Source organism: Triturus cristatus, chromosome 3_2 (genome assembly GCF_964204655.1).
Source record: "Triturus cristatus chromosome 3_2, aTriCri1.1, whole genome shotgun sequence".
Lineage (NCBI taxonomy): Eukaryota > Metazoa > Chordata > Amphibia > Caudata > Salamandridae > Triturus > Triturus cristatus.
In genome coordinates, this window is record NC_140584.1 from 795,882,761 (window position 1) to 795,898,842 (window position 16,082).

Genomic DNA, 16,082 nt, shown 5'->3' on the forward strand with positions numbered 1-16,082 from the left:
TCTTGAATATGTGAGATCTTATTCTTCTCCGTCCCGCAATATTAGAGTTATCCCATGTCTACCATTGCATTCCCATGTTGCTTCCAGTAAAATGGCACACAATACAAAAAATATTGAGTATGGCAATAAATAAGTAATAAATAAATAAAATACATTGATAAATAAAATATAAAACAATAAATGCAAGAAGTAAATAAAGCAATACATTTATGTGGTACTTGTAATGAATGTTAGTACCACAAACTTGATTCGGGATTGCTCGTCAGGGCCGGACTGACCTACAGGGCAATCAGGCAGTGCCTCACGGGCTGGTCTGACAGGTCAATGTGTGGGCCGGCCTTTTAGCTTTTTGTGAGCCTTTTTATGGTCTGCTGGGCCGTTTTTTACTTTTAATTTCCCTGATATAAAATCAAACATTGCCTGGAGCAAGCCCAAATCCATGCAGTCTTTCACACTTTACAAAGCACTTATAGAGCGTGTCTTTGCGTGTTGTAAAATGCCCCTATTTACAAACATGGGCCACCAGTTTTTTACCTATCTAATTCACTTATGGGGGACACTTATATTTTGGTGCCCGGGCCTATTCTCTGTCCAAGTCCGACTTTGTTGATCATTGTGCATTCGATCTTGAATGGTTGATTGAAATGGTTTTATCATATCTCTTTGAATTTGTTCTGTACAATGATATAGATTTATGATAGATCTTCCTTTTTAATACATCACTTATTCTTGGTTGAATGGACCTAAAAACCCAACAAATATTTCGTAAATATCCTCTACGTTCTACCACTTGAGGAGCCAATATATAAGTTACTGCCCAGTGGTCTCAACTGTGGGCAGACCTATTCAAAAACAATTTACCCCACCCACAAGAACTGTTGTTCTTCAGTTCAGGCTTTTGGTTTGTGTCGTTTTGCGCTGGATAATACCAAAGGCGAACATATCTGTCTCTGTTGAGCCTACAGGTTTGAGAAGCTGTAAGATCACTACAGAGAATAAGGTCTGATCGCTGTAGAAGATGGAATGAAAATCCTTACAGAGGTGTCTAAGCAGGTGGGAGACCACTATACCTGGTGCGGTGAAAGCTAGTCCTGGACTGGAGTGTGCTGACATCACATCAGACCAGTGGACAGGTGAATGGAGCTCAGCTGGAGTTTGCCTTGATGCAGTCAATTGGATCTGCAAAAGGTCCGGTTCATTCTAAGCTGCAACGGGCTGAATCGGTGGTGCCTGGTGAGATGGGCATTCACACTCTGCACCAACTCATCTAGAACTGAGACTGCAATCAGAGAATAGACTCTTACTTGGGATGAACACCCCGCTTTGGGGAGTAACACATCTCTCTAAATGCTTTGGTGCATCATTCATGATGAGAAAATAGCTTGCAGCACCTACCCCAAGAGAACTCCTTCACATGTAGCCTCAGAGAATAAAGCATGCTGTAACTGTAGAGCCACAACCCAAGAGAGGTTGGATTCAGGGGTGCGGACAATGAAGAGCAATGCAGGAATAATCGGCGCACCCCATTGCTCCTGTAGCATCTCTATGGTGGCCTGTACCAGCAATGTTCACATTCTAAATCTGCCAAATCACCCAGGCGGGACTCAGATTACTCACTGATCCAGTAATGTGCTGGATACAGCTCTTCTGGAGTAGGCAAACAACCCGTGTGACCCTAAAGTCCTGCAATCCTGACCTAGAGAAGGCGGGTCCATGAGCTGGGCTGTGCGACCTGGAGACCAAACAGCCCTGTCTTTAACCTAACATACAATGCACAGTACTCTAACATAGACAATCAAAATACACCCAAACAGAATGCATTTCAAAGCATATTTTATTATAGTCACGGTTGGAGTACAGGAAGATTTTAGATCCATTTTTTTAAATATTGATTTGTTATTTTTTGTAGTTTATTGGATGTGGGAAACTCTTGAGGCTAGCACAAGTCTGCTCAGATGAAAATATTCTTCTGTGTTTGTGCAAGCTCCCTGCAAAGAAGGCTTTTGCAATAAATCCCAATTGAGGTTATGTTTAAACTCGACCTGCCTTACTATGTGCTCTGCCTTTACCTCATCATCTGGGTACTAGCAGGGAGCGGTCCTGGACCGGTTTGATAACAAGAATCCCATAGTTGGAGAATTTGTGCCTTGACCGGGCATCTCAAGGACCTGCCTGCTTCCCAAATCGAGATTTATAGCCTAGCCTCTTTGGTAGGTCATTAGCGAGGTTCCTAATGAAGATGCTACATCATCATTAAATATGTGAAACATCGTTTGAAACAAGACGATAAAACTGAAATCCAATTAAAAATGATTCAAAGGAGAATTTTGACAAATCTTTGGCGTGCCAGGATGGAACAGTATCTCCAAACTGCTTTCGTTGCATCTGCATTTAAAACACATTATCATTATTTTTTTAGCCGCTTCCATAGCATCAACATTTGCTTCACAGAGCTACAAAATGTTAAAAGGATGCAGGTTATGTAAATGCAGCATTGTAATTCAGAAAGTGCATTTTATTCCTGCAAGGGGTTGCCCTCAAGCCTCAGTGGCAGCCAGAACATTACAGATGTGCATCAGGGTGTACCTAGTTGTTTATTTCTGATTTAGGCAGCTCGTGACTAGTCACATTGTCTCTAGGTAAGTTACTACGCAACCGGGGTGATAATTTACATGATTTAGGGCATGATTAGGAGCTCCTCGTAATATTCTAACCCATGCGTAAATTCCTGTGTATACATGAATACGAATTGTGAATTTGAAGGTATTTAATGTGGAAGAGGTGTGGCGCAGTGGCCAGGGTGCCTGACTCGGGCCACAGGGGTTCACAGTTCAATCCCCGGTGCCATCGGCAGGTTAGCCCAGCACCATGTGACTCTGTGCAATAGCTCACTTAATCTTCCCGACGGCCCCCAGCGCCGGGACACCTCTCCAGAGGTAGCTGTGTGCTTTACAAATGCTGGTATTTCATTAATGCATCCGATAATTATAGGATGTGTTACATATCTCAATCTTTGTTAAATTTTGTCAATTCATATCTGCCAAAATTTAACGGGGGAAATCATGCAGTATTTCCCGTAGCATGCAGATTCTGGTCCATTAAACACCAAAATCCACTTGTTATTCCACATAAACTCGTAATAGGTGTTATTTATCGCACCCGATAAATAACTAAACCTGTGGTATCGTTATTTTTCAGGGTTGATAAACAATGCCTTTGCTCGCAATCAGGCCCTTAGTGTTTTTATGTATATATTTGCAGACTTTTGTCCCTTTCAGTTTGATTCCGAGTGCCCTGGTAATCCGGATGGGGCCATTAATTGGAATTATTGGCCTCATAACGATTACAAGATCTGCTGTAGGTCTGGGATCTTAGGATTTTCAACCAGGCAGTTCAACTGCTGACAAAAGCCAACAGGTCTGGGGTGAAATGGGGGTTACCACTGGAATAGTACGCCGCGTTCCTAATTCCCTTGATAAATCTTAATTTGTGAGTGTACTCTCAGGCTACACCCTGGAGTTACTAATTCCCTGGGTGGGTCAACAAGGGGCCCGAAACCGGGGCACTTGTAAGGAGGGGTAAAAAGGACTGGTGGATGCGTATGGTACGCACTAAGTCTTGATAGAATCATACAGTAAGTCATAACCACAAATGAAAGTGCTCCAAGGATATTGGGTAACGACCACCCTACGCTGTCACTTGTGTGGACAAAGGTCCTCACCTATAGTAAACTCAATAATCAATATCCTGAGCACAAAAAGTTCATAATAAAATTTGAAAAGTCCACACAGTATTTCTTCATAGAAGTCTTCTTAGATCTTTGTTTATTCCAAGTTTTGCTCCAAAGCAGTTACTTGAGGCCATCAGCATAACAATACATGGCCAATGACTCCGGCCAACAGAACAAGAACTCCTAGCCAACATGTGTTTCGTCTCCGTGGAAGTATTCACTGACTTCTTCAGGGCTAAAATTAAACAAGTGAGCCCACATTATAACCAATATGGCCACAGCAACAGTTGTAAATATATCCAATAGTTACGGAGAAATAGGGAGCAAAGGCAGAAAGCCACATGAGTCTGATATTCGTAATTCAAGACAAGGAAGTAAAGCCACAGATTAGAAGATGGAATGTCACCAAGAAATACCGAATGGGACTTCCTAAAAAAGACACCCAGTGATTAATTGGAATGACATAGAAAGTGCTCACCATCTAGAGAATGCAAAGGAGAAACAAGCAACCCCTGCACACACCAAACAAAATACATAGCTGTGCCTAGGATATTGATTATTGAGTTCACTTGTAAGGAGTACCTAGCGTGTAGCAATATATGCAAGTAGTGTCAGGAGAGAGCTCTCTCAAGGTATCTCCTAGGATTTAAGGCTAAACAAATGTTGGAGAAACACATAACAGAATTTCCCCCCAGAACCAATGCTTCAGCTCAAGTGTGTTACATCTCTTCACTCTGGAAACATAAACAGATTAAAGCTTTTTCAAGTCTCTCCCGTAAAAGGGCCATGACAAAAGAGGGGTGGGAGTGTAATGATGAATTTCCAAAACAAAGCATAATACAAGACACCCTGATCCATTACCCAGAAGGGGAATATGTATGTTGTCTGTTGGGTGAGTGGATTGCAGGAATATGTTTGATCCCATGGTCATAGATTCGAATCCCCCTCAGTCAATCATCCTCCCGAGTTTTACCAGACTAAAATGATATAGTGATGTAATATCCACAAAAGCAAAATCCGTAGACAGCTTAAAAAAACATAGGTTGAATTATATCTGGGCCCAAAGCAAGATACGTTCCAAGAAACAATTTGTTACCTTTGTGTTTGTGGGTTTAGTGAAACATATTCATGCACAGTGATCACTGTGCTAATTTTTTAATGAATTCTGACCCCTCCTTTTGTGTAAAAAACATAGACTACGCTGTAGATCACGCAGATGAACAATTAAACTGACAGTAACTATATGCCATTGAATTGCTACTCCCGTGCTATGATTTGCCCATCAATTCAACTACGATTATGCATTAATATACGCCAGCAAGCTACGGCTTCATAAACTGTAAAATACATACGAGGTGTAACATCTCTTTTTTCATTAGCTATTGATATATACACAGTTTTCTACTGAAATATTATATTTTTATCAGCCGGCCAAAGTATTGTGGCTAAAATATTGACTACCACGGTATTATGAAAGTATGTATATATAGGTAGGTATAGCTTTACTTTTCTTAAATCCACATCTATGCGCATAAATTTGTAAATGTAAATTTGATACTTGTATAGCGCACTACTCACCCGCAAGGGTCTCAAGGCGCTTGTACGAATACCGCTGTGGAACTTATCCTGGCTTTCCCTGTGAGGCGTCCACTCCTGGGCACCCCCAAGGTGGAGGCCAGGCATCCTTAGCGTTGTGGGGGCCGTTGTGGAGATTAAGCAAGCTATTGCCCAGAGTTGCAGAGTGGGACTCCATGATTGGAATAGGCACCGTGGCGAGAATTATCAGGTCCGTGGAATTTTGAGCACAAGACCCGCCAAGGTGGGGAATTGAACCCTGGTCCCAGGCTAGACCTCTGCATCAGGGTCTGCCGCTCTAATCATTGAGCCACACTTCTCGCATTGAATCTATATGCCTGTCAGGTGATATTTTTGCATATTGTATTCTAACATACATCCTTTCTCATATGGATTTGATGCAATGCTGGGACACATCACAAAGTCCTTCACTCTCTGATACAGAAACACAACCCAGTGTCTTGAAACACCAGGGACCAGAAGTCACTAGAAAATACCCCAAAGGCTTCTATGCTCATAATGACTTTACAACTGTCTGTTATTTCTTGTTTCCCAAATCAATGGTTCTCATTTTAGCGAACTTAGGCGGATAAAAGGCTGAGTGTACCCAGTGTGATTTGTACCTGTGGGGGCCAAAGGCATATCCTTATACTTGACGCACAAGTCAAGCGAGCCATTAAATCTGGCAGTTTGGATGGATATTGGTGTCTCTGCGTGGTTCCGTGTAGGTTATCCTAAATTCAAAAGGATCCGGTTGATATGGAATCTGGAAGTGACAGTGAGAGAGAGAAATCATTTCTAGACAGAAAGAAGTATAATGGAATGCAAAGAGCAAAGAACCAGGCCCTGAGAAGAATCGGTTCATACAAGTGTGATACCAGGTTCCTCCATTTGGTGCAGACAAGAGACAAATTTGCCAAGCCTGGCAGATCTATAATATCTCGGTAGAGATCCAGACATTATGGGGTATATTCACAAGAACCTGTGATAACTACCGCAAGAGTAGCATAACACAACTTTCAATATCGCAGCCCATCGCGGGAAAATAACCCTGTGACAACGTGGGATTCACAACAAGGTGGTAGCATGCGATAGTCACCAGATAACGCGCCAAATGTTCACATCAATGCCACGCTGCAGAAATGCGATACGCGAATGCAAAAAAAATGCGATGAGGCCAACCGCGGCACAAAAAGTAGCGAAAACCAGCCACAGGCCTGCAAATCCCACACGTCTGGCGGAACAATGCACTATAAAAACCATAGAAAAAATACACCAAAAACAATCCAAAGTGCGTAGCAACATGGATGCACCCTGACACAGCGCAGGGGCCTACCTGAACCCCACAACCCCCACAGACTACCTGCAAGAAACAAAGGGGTCGGACAATGCCAAGGAGAAGAGGGAGAGGAAGACAGGGTGCAGACCACAGGAAAACAAGACCAGCATCACGGAGGTGACAGAACACTACCAGCAACTGACGCACTAGCCGACCACCTGGATTGCAGTTGGTGTGCCCAGGAGGCCAATCCAGGAGGCCAATAGGCGCCGGCATGACGTGACTACCGAAACCAGGCACAAACCCACTGCCAACAGGAAGGCAGCAACGGCGACAGGAGGTGGGAGTCCAGCGCCACCGGAGGAGCTGTAGGAAACCCAGGCCACAGTCATCAGTGTGTCAAGTCAAGTCAAGAACATTTGTATCGCGCACATATCACTCACACGAGTCTCATGGCGCTTGCAGACAGCTCTGAATGAACGGACTAGATCTAATTTCCAAAAAGCCAGGTCTCCAACTTTTTGTGGAAACTGCTGTGTTCTGGCATACTGCGAAGATAGAAAGGCATTTTATTCCAGGATGCTGGTGCCAAAGAAGAAAACGCTCAACCCCCTTGCCTAGCAGTGTGGATTCTAAGGGTAGTCAGCAGTGCCATATCACTAGAGCGCAGCATCCTGGACGGTTGATACCAGCGTAACTTTGGCAGCCAGTATTTTGGACCGGTTCCACACATATGTTTATGGGTCAGGCCTAGTGTTTTAAAAAGGGTTCATTTTTTCACTGGGATCCAGTGGAGAGTGTTTAAACATGCTGCTGACGGAGATCTGTATGTGCGATAGAGGACTAATCTAGCAGCCGTGTTCTGTAGAACCTGAAGTCTATTTATGAGGCCTTCATTTATTGACAGCAATAAAGCGTTGCCGTAGTCCATTCTATTAATAATCAGTCCTTGTATTAAGGGTCTTCGTGCCTCTAAGGGAAGCCATTTAAAAACCTTTCGTAGGCTGCGCATAACACCGAAACAAGTGCCGACGACATGCTTGACATGACCCCGCATGGATAGACAGTTGTCCATGTAGAATCCTAAATTATGGACCACGTTCTTAGGGGCAGGACACAAGCCCAGCCCGGGTGGCCACCAGTCATGCGTCCAATTGTCAATAGCATTACCAAAGAGCATGATCTCGGACTTGCCCCCATTAAGCTGGAGATGGTTAGATCTCATCCACTTATCAACATGGATCAAACAATTTTTAAAACGTTGTTTAGTGTCATTAGGGTCTGGGCCTAAGGTGACCAGAATCAGCGTGTCATCTGCGTAGGATATGACATCGAAACCATATAGTCTGATCACCTCAGCTAAAGGGGTCATGTAAAGATTAAAAAGGGTAGGGCTCAATATAGAGCCCTGTGGGACATCCATCTTTACTGGTCTCTCACAAGAAGTAGTGTTTCCCATCTGAACAGTAGTTATACGTTCTGATAGGTAGCTGCTGAACCATTTAAGAGCATTCCCTCTGACACCAACCTCCCAAAGCCGTTGTTCAAGAATCTTATGGGAGATGGTGTCAAAGGCAGCAGACAGATCGAGCAAGATGAGGATAACAGATTGATGTTTATCTAGAGCTAGTCTAATATTGTCAGTAACCTCGCTCAGTGCAGTCTCCGTACTGTGCGCTGTTCTAAAACCGGACTGGGAAGAATCTAAAAGTCCATGGCTTTCAAGATGGTTTACCAGCTGTTGATTCACAAGAGACTCCAGCATTTTCCCAAAATAGGGCAGTAAGGAGATGGGTCGATAGTTTAAGAGTACTTTTGGGTCGGCCGACGGCTTCTTTAGAATTGGCCTGATTCTAGCTGCCTTCCAGATTGAGGGAAAGTCGGCTTCCGCAAAGGACTTATTAAATAGATCGATCAACCCATCTAAAACTGTAGGTGCCATGATAGAAAAAAAATTGGAAGGAAAAGGGTCGGCGGGGGAGCTTGATTTTATCTTTAGCATGACCGAGGTGACAAACTTGCGGTCGCATTCTATAAATTCATTTAAAATACAGGGAGGATCAGGTAAGAGGCGGAGTGGTTCTTCAGAATGGGTACGGTTGAGTGTAGGAGGAAAGGTCCGATGGATATTCATAATTTTTTCCGCAAAGAATTCAGATAGAGAATCAGTCCAATTTTGAGAGACAGGCACTATGGGCTGATTTATAGGAACAGTGAATTCTTTGAAAATATGATGGAGTTCCCTAGAGGAATTTTTTGCCAATTTTATTTCGTTCATGTAGCCGTGATGCCGTTTCTTATAGTTTTCACTATCTACAGGGTTATTACTTTTTCGCCATAGTTTTTCGGCAGTTCTACACAGACTTTTAATGGTTTTTAGTTGATCGGTGAACCAGGGGGCAGTTCTAGTCTTAAACTTAATGTTCGGTACAGGGGCAATTAAGTCTAATGTGGTCAGAATTGCTTTATTAAATTGTAGAGCTACATGATTAACACTTGCTTCATGGTCTGTCGGGTCAAGACAGAAATTATTTTAAAAAGAGACGGAGTTACTGTGTGCCAGAGTCTGCGCAATACGAGTTCGCTATCTAAATTAGTTTTTTTTTTGGAATAGTAGGAATAGCGAATTTCAGTAGGTAATGATCAGTCCATAATAGCGATTCAGGGGGTTCCACGATCATTTCTGAAACATTCGTAAAAAGAAGATCCAGTGTGTGGCCTGCGCAATGGGTGGAGCCAATCACAATCTGAGCAAGACCAAGGGTACTCATGTTAAAAATTAATTTGTCAGTGTCAGGATTTGATAACATTTCTGCATAGTGGTTAAAATCTCCAATCAGGAGAAAATGATCAGAAGCTAGAACATGGGGAGCAATAATTTCTAATAGCTTATCTGAGAAATCGCCCTTTATACCGGGGGGTCGGTAGACCAGAGCCCCACTCCAAGACCCATTGGAGAGGCCAGTGATCTTAAAAGTACATATTTCTATTTGACTGCGCATTATATTTTCCAAAGCAGTAATCGTTAAAACATGTTTATAGGCAATTAATAAGCCGCCCCTCTTTTCTCTTTCCTGTCAGTTCGAATAATTTTATATTGTATGGGGAAGGCGGTATGTACATCCGGAGAGGCATATTCCTGTAGCCAAGTTTCCGTGATGAAACATATGTCAGGGTCTATTTGATCTAATAACCTCCATATCTCTATAGGATGTTTAGAGATGGAGCGTGCATTAAAATAAATTGCTCTAAGTAGTCTAGAGGGAGCGCTATGTTGATTTAAATCCAGGGAGCTAATAGGTGCATTTGGGTCAGTTAAAAAAGGAGAGCGCCTGATTTCTGGGACCCTAGATAAATCAGTTTCCCATATGCCTGAGCATTTTGTCAAGGAGGCATTTAAATTTTTTATTTGTTTGCTCGTATATCGGATAAAACCCATTTTCCTCGGGCAGACTAAGGGGATGCCTAGAAATACGGTGAGAAGATAGGAAAAACTCCTAAGTCCGAGACAGGGACCAAACAATTCAGGGGTCCTGGCTTCTGAATGCGGTCGGGCACTGATGGGCGCAGACGGGCTTGCCTTTGGCGGAGACGGTGCAAGGAGTAGAGAGTACGGACACAGCTCGAGAGGACCTGACACAACATCAACAGGGACTGGGAGGATGGGAGTAGTGGGCACAATGGCACACATGCACAACGAGGTGTAGCACACTGCACACCCACAATCACCCAGGTCCATGGGCCCGATCCCCTTGGCACCCTGCAGCACACACACATAGCACGAATAGCACACCCACATTGACGACAACGAGGAACAATGCGCATAGCCAACACTGCAGAACAGAGGACACAACTGGCTCCGCACATGCACAGAAACATGCCTACTACATCTGACGGAGCCGGAAACTGTGAACCGGAAATGTACGTGTACCACATCACATCCGTCATGTAGACCAAATCTACACTGTCCCGCAGAAGAATCCAGCACCCCACAGTCACAATGTACATTGCCATACAGTCTGCATGCAAACCTGCACAATGCGCCAACATATATGTGCAACGCAAAGTCAATATGCACCTCCCCTTCACATCACAGAGGGCACACAACACCTTCAGCAGAGCACAGACTACAACACATCAGTGATGCCGAAGAGGACCACCACACAGTCGACACCGACGCCCTACAACAGCACATGGATATCCCACGCAACCCAACACCAGGACCCGGACAGCCAAGCTACTCAGAGGAGAACACCCAGCCTGCAACAGACCAAACAGCAGGAAACACCCGCAAGCACAGCTGGCCCACGATACTTCACCCACCCACACATCGCACCCCAATGCCATGTTCCTGCACGTCAAAAGAAGGTGGCCCCACAGGTGTGGGTGGGGGCCGAACCCATGGAATGCGAACCAGGACACGTACATAGGTGTCCATCACCCCTCAGGGGTCACCAACACCCCACTAAGGAGACCCACACTGCCATAGAGACACATGCAGTTCCACATTCACAGTACAGAACCACAGGCAGGGGCGCTCAAATTCCAGTCACACACCCATGTTGGCTCTGCGTACGACGGCCCTGGCCACTCCCCTTACGAATTGAGTGTGTGACAACAAAGCTACATATCCAAGCTCCAACCCGCTGCCTGTGGTGACACGTCTGCATCAGATGTACACAGCACAATGTAATGTCGTAGGGCCCAGGGCCCTCATGCATACAACAAGACCACAGGGACACACGCAGATATTATCTTGAACTGGCTACAGGCACCTGCGCCCGGCCCCTTTATTGGCAGGGCCACATGTACAGTGATGCCTGTGCTAGAAGTGTGGGGTGAGTGTAAGCCAAACCGCACTGAATGCCTGGTGCTGGCAACAACTTGAACATTGAACACCAGTGCAACGGAAACAGCAAACACATGCATAACAGAGTCAACTGCACCGCAACATGGAAGTAGCCGGAATAAGGACAGAGGTCACCCGAAACTCAGTCAAGAGGTTCCGTGAGTTGCAGTGCACTGAGATAGAGGCACTAGAGATGAGCGCGCTCATGTGAAAGAAATGCTAGGATTGTGTCCCTTCATGTTAGTCCTGATGCAGATGCAGTGGGGTGTGTTAGACCTGCATCAACTTCCTCATCAACGTCCCAGGTCTCCCACACTGTCTGAGGTGACAGTTGCGTGCGCAGTCCACAGCGCATTACCCAGTAATGGTTCCGGGTGTGTGGCTTGACTACCACCTCCAGTCTGCATTCCTGCCTTGGGGATGTTGCCTCCTGCCCTCCCATTGTCTGTGCCCTTTCCCGTCTGCACACTTACTCATCATAGTCCCAGCTCTTCCACACAGCATGAGGTGACATTGCTGCACAACATCTCCACAGCACACATGTCAATCAGTAACGGACAATGGCTTGCGGTGCACTGAGTCACTGGCACCTGGAGTGCTGAGCATGGTATTAGGCTGATGATGGCATCCACGACAGGTCTGAGCAACTCTGTAAGTCTGTCAGGACCACCGTGTCGACTGTGGCAGATGGCTGTTGGAGGTGGTCCTTGAGGTGGTGGCGTGTGCCTCTTGCGGTGATGCCACGTCCGGGCCGGTCAGGCCTCGATTTGGTGAGTGAGCCCTGCTGGGACGCTCTTGGGCCCGGAGGCTGTGTACAGCGCAGGGCCACAGAGAAATGGCTTTGATGACACCAAGGCCAAAGCTTCAGGGGCCATCCAATTTCTCAGAAGAAGGGGTCCCGGACCTGACTAGCACAGAGTTAGTGGCCCCGGATGCACAGTGGCCGGCATAGGCACCCAGCCATGGGACGGTGACATGCGGTGCAGTCAGAAGGGCCATGCAACCTGAGCGGGTCACCATCAATGTCTGAGGTGTATGTTGCAGAGGGTTTCGGGGGACAGTGGAAGGTGTCCTCCAGGGCATGATGCCGAAAGGTTAGATTTTATCCAGAAGCAGCAAATGAAGGAGTGGAATGCGACAGCCTCGTTGCCACCACCAATTCGGTATCAGCTACATGAGGATGAAAACTGCCCACTGGTCCATAGACTCAGACGCCACCAAAGTTAGACAAGAGAGTGTCCATGAATGTCGGGGGTAACAGACTTAGTGGCACCGCGGCTGAGAGAGGATGCAGTCTGCGATGATGCCGGTATGCTGATATGAATTCAGCCAATGCAAAATGAAGAGTCTGTGACCTACTGGACCGCAGTGTAGGCCAGAGGCAGAGGTCAGCATGGGCCATTCACCGAGTGTTGCCGGCATAGGTTGGTGGCCCCACCGGCCTGCGTAGTTCAGGTTCAGTGGCACCACATGTTCACTCACCTCCGTGACTCTGACCCGGCTTTCGTCCGGACTGAGCTGCATCTTCCTCTTACTCCTCTCCATGCAACCACTGGTGTGGACTCTGCCATTCATGATTTGTGCCAAGATGCTGGATGTGGGTCCTACTGGTCCGCAGGGTAGTCCTGGTCCCTCATCCATGTGTCGCTGGCTGGCGTTGAACAGGGTTAGTGGCACCACGTGTCACAGGCTGGCGTTGAACAGGGTTAGTGGCACTACGTGTAGCAGGCTGGCGTTGAACAGGGTTAGTGGCACCACGTGTCGCAAATAGCCCATATGGAACTATACCTCACTGATCGGGGTGGGTCTGGTGCTGTGGCCGCTGGCCCGGAAGTGGGGTCACTGCCATTCATGAATCTGGACAAATTTTCGCACATGTGACCAACTGGGTCAAAGAGTAGTCCGAAAGCGGCAGTAGAGTACGTCAACGAGAAAGGAGTTAAGTGGGCCTGTGTCGTAGAGGCCGTGATGGACTGAGAAGGCTGCCAAGGTCACGGCCATCGGGCTTGGATCTTGCGCCGGGACGTGGTGGGCCCTTCTTGACACACGCCGGTGTTGGCAGGTGATTAGTGTGGCCTGGCTGCACAGGGGCGGGCCAGACGGGTTAGTGGTCCTGCGTGCCGGGGACCGGCAGGTGCACGGCATCGCAGGCAACTCCGCTCATGAGGTCGTTCTCGTGGCGGGGTGAGAGGTGCCGCCCTGGCAAAGACGTTGTGCTTTCTGGAAGAGGACCATGCCCAGGACTATGTGTTTTTTATTCACACCCCTACGCTGGCGTGGCATACTCTGGGCCATCCCATTCCGGTCACGCTTGGGGGGGCGTAACCGGCAACCTTCCACAAGGTCCCCCATTGACAGGGGTGAAATGGTTGCGTCCACTGGACTCCATACCCCGGAGGTGTGTGTCGCCATGGATATGCGTGTGTTCTGCATACTGCGGTCTGTCCAGCACATCTCTGCCACTCTTGGCATTGTGTACTTTCCCAATCATGGTTCTACTGCATCCTTCATGCCTGGTTGACACCTCTCCCCACATTCGGATGTTGTGTGGCTGAGGTGCCATGCCGTTGATGGCTCATGTTCACGGCTTGGCCAGGTAACCATTGTGAGTTGTTCTGTTGTGTCTGGTGGGTGGTCATGTAGTTGTGCATGTTGGTAGTGATTTTGTGACGTGTGCATTGTCAGGGTTGTGAGTTGCATGGTTGTGGAGATGAGGTGAGTATGGTGTCCATTTGAAACTTGCCATGGGGCTGTGCATTTCCCTTGTTTCCATCCTGGGTATGCTGGTTGCTGATGGACTGTCAGAGGATCATGCACACTGGCTGTGTATTTGCAGGCGACATTGTTGAAGGTTCCACAGTGTCCTGTTGTTGCCTGCACATTGATGTGAGACGTGTGCTTCCTGTTGCGGTGATTGTGTGCTGTGTCACCAGTGGGCACAGGTGGGACACGTGTGCTGTAGATTGCCCCCAACATGTGCGTGCATCCTGCTATGGTGTATGGTCCTTGCTTGGTCTCCAGCGGATCCTGCGCATTGTGTTGGACATATGGGGACTGGGGTACCAGGGTGATGGTGATGTCCAGGACAGGTGTGGGGGACTTGGATGTGGCTGGCTGTGGGACTCCTCCAACTCTGGGGGGTGTTTTTTGGGGGGTGCCAGGGGCCAACAGGTGTAGCCAATCTAGCAGCTTGGTGTGGGGTGCGATGTTGGTTGTCCGCTATGTTGGTGCCGTAGGCCTGTTAGGCGATGGTGGTCAGGATGCATAGGATGGTTGTCCCTTTCAGCCTGTAGTGGACGGTGACATTATCCGATGTTGGGTCTGTGAGGCTGGTGCGTTTCCTGGACATCCGCTATCTTTGTCTGCCCTGCCTCTGTGGTTTTCCAGGGGGGGGGGGTTGGGTGTGGGGTGGGGTCCTGTGGTGGTGTCGGTGGGTGTTGTGGCCCTCTTGGGTGTCCGGGCCGCATTTTGAGTGGCCCCTTGACATCTGTTGCACTTCCGATGTGGCCCTGGGCTGGTCTCCCTTTTGTGGTGCTGGCTGCCGTCTGACTTACCACCAGGTCAGAGTAGGTGTAGATTTCCTGGTGCTAGCGCGCCTTATCGCCTGTTTTGTGTTTTTATCGCCGATTAGTATAGTCGTTGAAAATGTTGAGGAGTGGTGTGGTCGCGGCTTTTGGCACGGGAATGCCCACTCTGCGTCTCATTAGCGATAGTTGCGGGTATCCTCTGTGGCGATGTATTTTGCGGCTGCTATTGCGGGTAAAATGGTGCTGTGGGCTGTTAGCACCAGCTTGTGAATTGGGAGGTAAATTTATCACGACTTTGGCTGCGATAAAGTTCCATTAATTCGGCGATAGCTCCTTGTGAATATGGCCCTATGCGTTTTGATCTTACCTTCAGGTAACATTGAAATGAGAACACGTTGATTCTCTTTGACCTTGTTCACGTACGCAAGCAAGTTCTGACTGTCAAGCTGTCCAGCTCTTCTCCTTGGTTGCTTGATGAGCTCACATATACACCAGCTCTGGATTTATCGTGTTTGAGACAGACTCTCTCAAATATCTGCTCACTAATGTCTCTCAGTCGAGGATAATAAAAGGAAAATAAGGACTTGAAGTATACTTAAGGCTATTGGATGTAGATTTAGCCTTGGGCGACATCAACCGTCCCATGCTAGAGACAGCAGGGAATGAATCAAAAGCTTTGATTTTATTCAGTGGCCCATAAAAAAAACAATTTTTCTCTCTCAAAGTTGATAAAAAATTTAGAGGGGACTTTAACAGAGATATTAAGGCTGTAGAGTTGCTTAGGGAGAATTTTGAGTGACTTCATACTGTGTCCAATGGAACCAAATCCAGATAAGACCATTTTTACAGAGTATCCTGGTTTGCACCAAAACTAAGATCAATTTCACACTAATATGAATGTTCTCTTCCCAACTTCAAGACCTTTGATTATTTCTACTGCTCATAATGATATTTTTTATTTATTTATTCATTCATTTGTAATGCACAAACTTTGTTAAGGCCACTGCGCAGCAAGTGAAGAAATGTAGGTTTTAGTTAGCAAAAGAGAAATTGCAGTGAGCTCACATTCAAAGTATTTCTGGGTCCATACAGGTAATGGGGCCACGTCTCAAAATGGAGGAA